This window comes from Magallana gigas, chromosome 8 (genome assembly GCF_963853765.1).
Source record: "Magallana gigas chromosome 8, xbMagGiga1.1, whole genome shotgun sequence".
Classification (NCBI taxonomy): Eukaryota; Metazoa; Mollusca; class Bivalvia; order Ostreida; family Ostreidae; genus Magallana; species Magallana gigas.
Window position 1 is genome coordinate 11,279,278 of NC_088860.1, and position 9,513 is coordinate 11,288,790.

Sequence of the window (9,513 nt, forward strand, 5' to 3'; positions counted from 1 at the left end):
ATGAAATTTTCAGAGATTTTTGCAAGTAGGCGTCCCTCAAAAAAGTTAAAGTTTTTGAGAGAACGTCACCTTCGTTTTGACGTGACGTCATTTTTAAAATTTTCAAAAAATCTTTTTGTCCCGGACTTTTCTCAAAAACGCTTTAAGATAGAGGCTTGAAATTTTCAATGAATATGATTTGGTCGATTTACCTCTGTAATAAGGCTCGAAATGAAAATCTGTCTCTTCCGGTCGAAACCGGAAGTGAAACAAATTTTTCGAAAAAATGAATTTTCTGATAAAATCAAAAGTGAATATGTGTTTTGTAGAGCTTATTAAGCTGAATCTAAAACTGAAAACCGTTTTAAAATCGGACGATGCATTAAAGAGATATCGGGGTTTAAAAATGGATTTTTCCGGAAATTTTGATTCCGCGTCCTTGGTTTAAAAAATAGCATAATGTTAATCGTAAAGTTAACTCGTACCAAAAATAATTGTTAAGTCGAAATTGAACACATTCGGATTTTTTTTGTTAAGTCGTTCTTGAAATCGGAAAGGTTTTTGTTAAGTCGTACTTAAAATCATTCGTATTTTGTTAAGTCGTACCAGGAATAATTCGATTTTTTTCATCTTTTTATTTTAGATACTCTTGTTGTTGGTTTAAGAGCTCTGCTTCTTACAGGAACTTCCAGCTTTACTTTCGACATTAACGGAAGACCCACTTGTTGCTTTGCAACGAGCTTTGCTCTAGTTATTATACTTTTTCTTTTTTTTTCTGACTCCTTCTCGGCTTTATAACTCAAAAAGTTTCCAACCGATTTTAATACACCTTTCAGAGATAATGTGAAACTATTATCCCTCAAAGATGTTAAAGTTTTCTTGACAACGTCAATTCCGTTTTGACGTAACGTCATTTTTAAAATTTTCAAAAAGTCATTTTGTCCGCGGCGTTTCTCAAAAACGTTTTGAGATAGAGGCTTGAAATTTTCAATGGTTATGATTTAATCGATTTACCTCTGTAATAAGGCTCGAAATGAAAATCTGTCACTTCCGCTCGAAACCGGAAGTGAAACAAATTTTTCGAAAAAATGAATTTTCTGATCAAATCAAAAACGAATATGTGTTTTGTAGAGCTTATTAAACTGAATTTAACACTGAAAGCCGTTTTAAAATCGGACGATGCATTACAGAGATATTGGGATTTAAAAATCGATTTTTCCGGAAATTTTGATTCTGCGTCCTTGGTTTAAAAAATAGCATAACGTTAATAGTAAAGTTAACTCGTACCAAAAATAATTGTTAAGTCGTACTTAAACACATTCGGATTTTTTTTTGTTAAGTCGTTCTTAAAATCAAAAAGGTTTTTGTTAATTCGTACTAAAAATCATTCGGATTTTGTTAAGTCGTACCAGGAATAATTCGATTTTTTTTCATCTTTTTATTTTAGTTACTCTTGTTATTGGTTTAAGAGCTCTGCTTCTTACATGAGTTTCCAGCTTTACTTCCGGTATTAACGGAAGACCCACTCGTTGCTTTGCAACGAGCTTTGCTCTAGTTATTCTTTTTTTCCTTACACATTTTGTGCAGGCGATTTCTCGGAAATGGCTGATTTGATTTCCTTCAAATTTTCACTGATGATGCCTCGCCATCTGAAGTTTGTACCCCCGTGATATTTTTTCGAAATTCACTTCCGGTCGGAAGTTATCGTCAATAAACGATTTTAAAAAGTCAATTTTGTCTGTCAGGTTTCTCAAAAACGAGTAAAGATATAGGGCTGAAATTTTCAGAGATGATAGATCTAGCGTTTTCCTAGTGCACCTCGGTCATGACAATGTCCGCCGTCACTTCCGGTCGTCACCGGAAGGAATTTTGAAAAAATGAATTTTTCGACTTTTTTATTTTCTAATATTTATCTTTGAAATTTTTACACCTTATAGTGACCCTCTTACTGATTCAGAATATGTATTTTGTTTGAAAATCGATCAAGGCATTCTCGAGAAATTAAGCGTCAAAGTCCTGAAGCGACAGTCCGAGTAGCTCAGTCGATATAGTCGTGGACATGGCCCAGGCGACCCGGGTTCAAGCCCCGAGTGCCGCAATTTTTTTCTCACTATTTTTCGCTTAGATCTACGATTTTATCTTTGAATTGATAAGTTTAATCTAATCTATTCAAAAATCGAACGGAAGACCCACTCGTTGCTCGCAACGAGATCGAATCTAGTTATTATTCTTTTTTTCCTTACACATTTTGTGCAGGCGATTTCTCGGAAATGGCTGATTCGATTTCCTTCAAATTTTCACTGATGATGCCTCGCAATCTGAAGTTTGTACCCCCGTGACATTTTTTCAAAATTCACTTCCGGTCGGAAGTTATCATCAATTAACAATTTTTTAAAGTCAATTTTGTCTGTCAAGTTTCTCAAAAACGAGTAAAGATATGGGGCTGAAACTTTCAGAGATGATAGATCTATCGTTTTTCTGGTGCACCTCGGTCAAGAGAATGTCAGCCGTTACTTCCGGTCGTCACCGGAAGGAAATTTGAAAAATTGAATTTTTCGACTTTTTAATTTTTTTATATTTTTTTATGAAATTTTTACACCTGATAGTGACCCTTTTACTGATTAAGAATATGTAATTTGTTTTAAAATCGGTCAAAGCACTCTCGAGAAATGAAGCGTCAAAGTTCTGAAGCGAGAGTCCGAGTAGCTCAGTCGATAGAGTCGTGGACATGGCCAAGGCGACCCGGGTTCAAGCCCCGAGTGCCGCAATTTTTTTTCACTTTTTTTTGCTGTGATCTACGGTTTTATCTTTGAATTAGTATGATCTAATCTATTCAAAAATCGTACGGAAGACCCACTCGTTGCTCGCAACGAGATCGTGTCTAGTTATTTTTCTTTTTTTTTCTTACAAATTTTGTCCGCGCAAGTTCTCGAAAATGGCTCAACCGATTTTATTGAAACTTTCAGATCTGATAGATATTGATCTGAACCTTATTGGAAATTTTTTATATTGATGACGTCATTTCCGTTTCCGATATTTTAACGTAATAGCGATTTTTGGAGGCTTAGTTTGTCCATGCAACTACTCCTAAACTATAAAAGATATTGAATTAAAATTTTCAGGGATTGTAGACAAAAGATTGTAGATGTGTATGATGTCAATCAAATTTGTCTGACTAAAAAGGCGTCGAAGCTCGCCTGGACCTGAAAATTAAGTTAAAATAAACATCGTATTTTTCTAGGTTTTCTGTGTTTATCTCTTTTCTGAGAAATATTTTGTTAAAACATGTATTGCAAAAAAAGTTGATTTTGACAGGACCTTTCATTTAAAACCAAGAAAAAGGGGCTGGCTCCTACAATTAGGGGACCAAGGGGCTTTAAAGTCTTTAATCTGTATCCCTTTACTGAGGGATATTTTGTGAAATGTTATAGAAGCAAATATGTTTATCTCACAGTTATGTATCTAAGCAATGCAATGCTTTTATCGTGTGTTACGTAATTAAGGGTTTTTAGGGGCCAAAAGTCCAGAATTTTGATCACCCATATCTCAGAAAGGACAAATATTTTGAAATGCAGTACAGAAGGAAAGTTGTTTAAAATGATGTTTTCAACAATATGCAACCGTCAAAATTTCGTTAAACGGCCCCTATAAAGAGATAAGGGATCGGCCCCTAAAACCTTCTTTCTCATATATCTCAAAAACGGTAACGAATTTCTAAACATTTGTTGAACAAAATGTGTTCAGAATTAAAAGCCCTTTCATTTGAAACCAAGAAAAAGGGGCTGGACCCTAAAATAAGGGGACCAAGGGGCTCTAAGGTCTATAATCTGTATCCCTTTACTGAGGGATATTTTGTGAAACGTTATAGAAGCAAATATGTTTATCTCACAGTTATGTATCTGAGCAATGCAATGCTTTTATCATGTGTTACGTAATTAAGGGTTTTTAGGGGCCAAAAGTCCAGAATTTTGATCACCCATATCTCAGAAAGGACAAATATTTTGAAATGCAGTACAGAAGGAAAGTTGTTCAAAATGATGTTTTCAACAATATGCAACCTTCAAAATTTCGTTAAACGGCCCCTATAAAGAGATAAGGGATCGGCCCCTAAAACCTTCTTTCTCATATTTCTCAAAAACGGTAACGAATTTCTAAACATTTGTTGAACAAAATGTGTTCAGAATTAAAAGCCCTTTCATTTGAAACCAAGAAAAAGGGGCTGGCCCCTAAAATAAGGGGACCAAGGGGCTCTAAGGTCTATAATCTGTATCCCTTTACTGAGGGATATTTTGTGAAATGTTATAGAAGCAAATATGTTTATCTCACAGTTATGTATCTGAGCAATGCAATGCTTTTATTATGTGTTACGTAATTAAGGGTTTTTAGGGGCCAAAAGTCCAGAATTTTGATCACCCATATCTCAGAAAGGACAAATATTTTGAAATGCAGTACAGAAGAAAAGTTGTTCAAAATGATGTTTTCAACAATATGCAACCTTCACAATTTCGTTAAACGGCCCCTGTAAGGAGATAAGGGATCGGCCCCTAAAACCTTCTTTCTCATATATCTCAAAAACGGTAACGAATTTCTAAACACTTGCTGACAAAATTTGTTCAGAATTAAATGACTTCTGATTTTTTTTCAAGAAAAATGGACTGGGCCATGAAATAAGGGGATATAAGGACTTTAAGGTCTTTTATCTATAGCCCTTTACTTAGTGCTATTTTGTCAAAGGCTATTTAAGCTGAATTAGGTATGATATGCTTTTTTATCCTGTCAATATCATGATTTTCTCTTGCGTTACCTAATTAAGGTTTTTAGGGGCCAGACGTAACCAAGTTTATCTTTTCTATCTTTTTTTCCATATTTATTTTGTTGTCGAAAATCAAAGTCGACGATGTCATATTTCTTAGAAAAATCGGACGGAAGACCTCCTCGTTGCTCGCAACGAGATCGTGTCTAGTTATTATTATTTTTTTTCTTACAAAATTTGTGCAGGCGATTTCTCGGGAATAGCTGAACCGATTTTCGTGAAACTTTCAGATCTAATAGATATTAGTTCTAACTTAATATACATTTTTTTATTTTGATGACGTCATTTCCGATCTTGAGAAAATGACGTTTTAGCGATTTTCAGAGGGTCGGCTTGTCCAGGGATCTCTTCCTAAACGGTAAAAGATATTGAGTTCAAACTTTCAGGGATTGTAGACAAGAGATTGTAGATGTGCAATTTGGCATTCATATTTGTCATGCTCAAAACGCGTTAAAGCTCGCCTGGTCCCGAAAATTGAGACTAAAAAAACGTCGTAATTTTTCATGGTTTTCTTAGTTTATCTCTTTTCTGAAAAATAATTTGTTAACACATGTAATGCAAAAAAAGTTTATATTTACAAGGCCTTTCATTTGATATCAAGAAAAAGGGGCTGGCCCCTAACATTAGGGGACCAAAGGGCTCTAAAGTCTTTCATCTGTAGCCCTTTACTGAGGGATATTTTGTGAACAGTTATAGAAGCAAATATGTTTATCTTACAGTTATGTATCCAAGCAATGTAATGATTTTATCATGTGTTACGTAATTAGGGGTTTTTAGGGGCAAAAGGTATAGAATTTTGATCACATATATCTCAGAAAGGAAAAATATTTTGAAATGCAGTATAGAAGAAAAGATGCTCATAATGATGAATTAAATCATATGCAATTTTCAAAATTTCGTTAAACGGCCCCTATAAGGAGTTAAGGGATCGGCCCCTAAAATGTTTTTTCCCATATATCTCAAGAACGGTAACGAATTTCTAAACACTTGTTGAACAAAATGTATTGAGATTTAAATGACGTTTTATTTGATATCAAGAAAAAGGGACTGACCCCTAAAATTAGGGGACCAAAGGGCTCTAAAGTCTTTCATTCGTAGCCCTTTACTGAGGGATATTTTGTGAACGGTTATAGAAGCAAATATGATTGTCTCACAGTTATGTTTCCAAGCAATGTAATGATTTTATCATGTGTTACGTAATTAGGGGTTTTTAGGGGCCAAGAGTCCAGAATTTTGATCACATATTTCTCAGAAAGGAAAAATATTTTGAAATGCAGTATAGAAGAAAAGATGCTCAAAATAATGTATTAAATCATATGCAATTTTCAAAATTTCGTTAAACGGTCCCTACAAGGAGTTCAGGGATCAGCCCCTAAAATGTTCTTTCCAATATATCTCAAGAACGGTTACGAATTTCTAAACAGTTGTTGAACAAAATGTATTGAGATTTAAATGAACTTTTATTTGATATCGAGATAAAGGGGCTGCCTCCTAACATTAGGGGACCAAAGGGCTCTAAAGTCTTTCATCTGTAGCCCTTTACTGAGGGATATTTTGTGAACGGTTATAGAAGCAAATATGTTTATCTTACCATTATGTATCCAAGCAATGTAATGATTTTGTCATGTGTTACGTAATTAGGGGGTTTTAGGGGCAAAAGGTATAGAATTTTGATCACCAATATCTCAGAAAGAAAAAATATTTTGAAATGCAGTAAAGAAGAAAAGATGCTCAGAATGATGTACTAAATAATATGCAATTTTCAAAATTTCGTTAAACGGCCCTATAAGGAGTTAAGGGATCAGCCCCTTAAACATTCTTTCCCACATCTCTCAAAAACGGTAACGAATTTCTAAACAGTTGTTGCCCAAAATGTGTTGAGATTTAAATGACCTTTTATTTGATATAAAAAAAAGGGCTGGCCCCTAGAATTAGGGAACTAAAGGGCTCTAAAAATTTTCAACTGTAGCTCTTTACTGAGGGAAATTTAATGAAAGGCTATAGAAGCAAATATGTTTATCTTACAGTTCTGTATCCAAGTAATGTAATGATTTATTCATATGTTATATGGAATAAGGATTTTTTAGGGGTCATGAGTCCATAAACTATGACCAGCTATATCTCAAAAAGGAATATATTTTGAAATGCAGTGTAGAAGAAAAGATGCTCAAAATGATGTACTTTACAAAATGCAACCTTCAAAATTTGGTTCAGCGGCTCCAATAAGGAGGTAAGGGACTGGCCCCTAAAACTTTTTTTTCTCAGATATCTCAAGAACGGTGACGACCTTCTAAACACTTGTTGAACAAAGCTCTTATCCCTGAAACAAAATAGTATCTGGTCCCTAGAATGTAGACCCCGTTTTTCTATTCTAAATCATGTTTAGCTGTTAAATAGCAAAATCAAGATCGAACATGTATCTCAAATTCTAAAATCAGACGGAAGACCTCCTCGTTGCTCGCAACGAGATCGTGTCTAGTTTTTTTTATTATTCAGATCTTATGTAATGGATAAATAACGAGATGGTGTTGAATAGTTTAGAGAAAACATTCCCTCCGAGGGCCGAAGGCCCGAGGAGGGGATGTTTTCTCTAAACTATTCAACACTATCGAGTTATTTATCTTACTTAAAAAAATTCCCCCATTTGAGCCTCTAAGAATCATTGACCCTGCATTCATATATCCAACTGTGATGTCATACAAAAGTAAAATTCCAGCAATACCATACACAATAGCCTAACCAAACACACCTTTTTAATCATGGACGAGTGAACAGGTGTGCATGTTATAGAAAACCATACCGCTGTACTGAGCAGACATAGATTCAGAAGATGAATTTTTTAACGCAAAGTACACACTTGTACAATGTATATAGAGATCCACAATTCCTGGAAAAACATGGATACCGTTTGAATGCATGATATTTTAAACTTGCAAGGAGAAAGGAAAAATCTAAATTTTGACGTCAATTAACAGACGATGGTTTATCTAAAAAATTGATAGGAGTCTTATGAAGTCATAGTGCGACAATATTTCCTATATTGTTAAAATAATTAGAAGGAGTGATATGGTTCAAGGTTCAAAGAGGAAATCTAAAAGTTTATGAAAGTGATTTATATGTGATCCCGAATCTATCAAAATTAAGAAAAGGAGATAGTTCTGCAAAACAATTATTCGTGGCTTATCGGATATACATTTATGGATGACAAAATTCTGTTTTATAAATTTGGATTTATATTGGAAATACACGTTTCAATATTTTTTTCAGTTTTCTTTGTTTAATGCCCTGTTGGATATTTGAATATCCAACTGATTGACGGTTGGATATTAAAAATATCCAACTCCTATCAGTTGGATATTTATATATCCAACACCTGCTGGTTGAATAGTGAAAATAAACGTTGACTAAATACAATGGGTGACGTCATAGAAGTTTTTTAATTCAGTATAAAAGGCGTTCGTGCGTTAAACTTTATTCATGTACACCTGTCTTAAATGAGCCACTCGTGCAGAAAGGCACCGGCCTGACGTTAAAACCATTATTTTCTTTTTACAATAAGATAATTTCATCTAGCGTTATAATAACGTTGAAATAATATAACTATTAAAGAAACATTTTAACGTCAGGTAGACTGTAAACGAGAAACCCAAGGATCCACCCCCCCCCCCCCCCCACCACCACCACCGCCACAACAGAGGTGTGGTATTGATAGCCGGATGCAATTAAATGATGTATATTAAAAAAAAGAAATGAATGGTAACGAGTTATATAAAGTTTCATCAAACATATGTTTGTTTATATTAAAGGCGGATTTCTGATAGAAGCTTGATAAAATATATCAATTGTTGCTGATTTACCTTAAGGCCGGTCTATCTTTTATTATGGGTAACAGTTGTCAGTTGTCTCAATGCAGTCTAGTGTATTGAAAGCACTGCACATTGAAGATATCTTATTTTATTAAATCTATAGTGGGTGTCCTTAAATAGATACACGTAATGGATTTCAAATGCTTAAACCTTTACCAAGTCACTGTAAATGTTTCTATCAATCATGAGAACAAGCCTGGCGTTTGCAACCTTGAATTTCTCTGCCAAGGATGATATTGGCAGCTGGAGTTTGAATACATAAGTCACCGTACAGTCAAAGACTTGTTAAGCATGGTGGGACCCCTAGGCCTAGCCACATCCAGAGAAATTCATTTACTGTTTTTGGGAGTTGATTTTTATCAACTCTCCTATGCAGTTACTCTGGCAAACCGAAACTGAAACAGTGTTCGGACCTAAGCACAAATCATCACCGCTGACAAGAGTTAGTTCTTGAAAATGATCGATAAATTCGATGTAATGTACGCTGAAGCATTTTTTTTAGGGAAACTTATTTATAAATATCTAAGAAATAGTCAGATTTTAAATAGTGCGAACAATTTAGAAGTTTTTTGCAGTCGTGTGTATTCCTACGCCAGAGTTCAATATAGTCTCGTTCAACCATCGGCTGTCTCCGTACATCTCCGACAAGCTGAGAGTCAGTCTATATTTAGAGGTCGCACGAGCTATATCACGTGACCTGGTATCTCTTACTTGACGGAGATTAACGGAGACAGCCGAGCATCTGGTTGAACGAGACTAGAGTTCATTATTGGTTAGATCCATACACTTTTCGAAATATTTCGAATACCGATACATAGTTTGATGAAATCAATTCTATTTTTAAATTTTACACAA

At 34.7% G+C, this 9,513-nt stretch overlaps 1 protein-coding gene across 1 annotated transcript in view; it reads right to left on the reverse strand.

Annotated features, from left to right (window-relative positions):
• LOC105327649 (uncharacterized) overlaps positions 1-8,721 on the reverse strand; it is a 27,355-nt gene extending 18,634 nt beyond the window's left edge. Inside the window, exon 1 of the mRNA XM_034473413.2 lies at positions 8,650-8,721. The gene's annotated coding sequence lies outside the window, so the exon portion shown is untranslated. The remainder of the gene's footprint in view (positions 1-8,649) is intronic.
• Positions 8,722-9,513: the final 792 nt, after the last annotated feature.